Source organism: Otolemur garnettii, unplaced genomic scaffold (assembly GCF_000181295.1).
Source record: "Otolemur garnettii isolate 467f Iridium unplaced genomic scaffold, OtoGar3 scaffold00044, whole genome shotgun sequence".
In the NCBI taxonomy this organism is placed as follows: domain Eukaryota; kingdom Metazoa; phylum Chordata; class Mammalia; order Primates; family Galagidae; genus Otolemur; species Otolemur garnettii.
This window is the reverse complement of record NW_003852439.1, coordinates 10925411-10927302: the sequence shown is the minus strand read 5'-3', so window position 1 is coordinate 10927302 and position 1892 is coordinate 10925411. Positions and strand designations below refer to the sequence as shown.

At 51.9% G+C, this 1892-nt stretch overlaps 1 protein-coding gene across 1 annotated transcript in view; it reads right to left on the bottom strand.

Moving 5' to 3' along the window:
- The window catches only part of HMOX2 (heme oxygenase 2), a 29583-nt gene extending 28058 nt beyond the window's left edge, over nucleotides 1–1525 (bottom strand). Inside the window, exon 1 of the mRNA XM_012805788.2 lies at nucleotides 1432–1525. The gene's annotated coding sequence lies outside the window, so the exon portion shown is untranslated. The remainder of the gene's footprint in view (nucleotides 1–1431) is intronic.
- Between the last annotated feature and the right edge of the window lie 367 nt (nucleotides 1526–1892).

Here is a 1892-nt window from a genome sequence, read left to right as displayed (position 1 = left end):
GGGAGTTTCCAAGGCCCCACAAATTTCCTACACCCTTACCAGTGTTCTGACCTAGTATTGAGTTTGAAAATATTTTCTACTTTCACCAAGTTAACTAATTAATACCCTAATTAAACTGTGAACTCCTAGCAAGCAAAGATTATGTCTTGGGATATTTCTTGAAAAAGCTTTAAAAATAAACCCCAGTTTACAATTTACATTCCTTATTCTCCTTTCCTCCTTCCCAAACACTGAAATTTTTAATATGGAAATTAAAATTTTAATCAAAACACACTAGTTAACACCATGCCAAAAACTTAAAAGCACAAAATCAGTGAGGTCAATTTCTTCTTTATGAGGGGACAGTTTAAGGTGGGGTGGGAAGACATCTTAAAGGACAAAATCTCTTTCCAATCTCTACAAGAGCATGGAACCTGGAGGCATATCAGCAGGTTCATGATCATCTGTGCCATCTATTTGGCTGTGGAATGTAGGCCAAGTCACTTAACCTGGTCTCATTACTGACCCCATTTTACAAGTGGGAAAACGATCAATTCACAAGGTTTTGGAATGGGCTAGGAGGGAGAGAGTTAAGTCTTTACCTTGTCTAGTTTATAGCCATCAACTTTAACAATAAGGACCAACAGCCATAGACCACAACGACCGGTTCATCAAAACCAATTTATATGGCATGACACAAACAGGTCATGTGCAAAGACTATGAAAGGTGATCTGTTCTGCTAGCTTTTAAACAGCAATTATTACACCTCGAGTAACGTGCTTAGAAGGTGACGGGTCAACTTCCTGCCCAGACTAACCCTACAATTGATCCCTCCCAATCTGGCACTCTGCTCCAAGGCGCACCACGGGTCATCAACAAAGTCACGACACTGATTCAAGGGATACTTCCAAAAAAAAGGTGAGTCACTAGAAGGAAGCGCAGAGCCCCAGCTAAAGCCGACAGCCCGGCGACGCCGCCACTCCAGACTCCAATCTCGGAGACTCGGGGCAGGTCCGGTCCTCCCAGGCCCCGCAGCAGAGGCTGCAACCTCTTCCAGCAACGCCAATTCCACCGGTTGCGACCTCAAGGGTCAACTCGCCATGCACATTCGTGACGCTGGGGAAGGTGGGCCCAACCGGGACACCCCAAGGAACCGCTCAGGCCTTTCCGGGACCCCGCTGAAACATGTTCTAGAGAGCGGTGCCGAGATCTCCAGCCTCACTAGACAACCCCCTCTAGGGAGGTCCTCCGCCCTCCCCGTAGCCCCCTACCCGGCCTCACGCTGTGTCCTCGACCGCCCCCCGCCAGGTCACCCCTCAGGCCGGCGCCTAGGCGCAGCGGGCCGCAGCCCAGCCGAGCTCAGCTCTTGAGGGCCTGGACCCGGTCAGAGCCTGCCGACCACGCGGCGCGGCCCAAGGAGCAAGAAAAGTAAGCCTGTGAAAGACGCTCACCTGCCTCAGGTCCACTCCGCGCGTCCCCTGTGGCGAGAGTCAGCGTGTCCGTCAGCGACTCCCTCAGGAGCCGCGCCGCAACCGAGCGGTCGGGCGCAAGGGTGGAACGACGTGTGCACGCAGCAGGGGCGGAGCCTGAGAGGCCACGCCCCAGGAGGCACGTGGCTTCTGTTCCGGGTCACGGAGGTTGGAGTACAGCCGTGCCTCTGCTAGAGGAATTGGGAAACTTCAGAGTGGATGCTAGTATTAACAGTAGTGTGTCTGAGGATGACTCCGTGCGACGCGCTTTTCTTCACCAAAGTCGTTTAATCCTTTTACGTCCACTTGATGCCGGAATTTCGCTCTTCAGTAGGTACTTTGTCTCGGTGACTCGAAGAATGAATCCACGAACCACAGATCAGTGGTAAGACCAGATTTATTGGCTCGGCGCCTGTGGCTCAAGCGGCTAAGGCGCCAGCCAC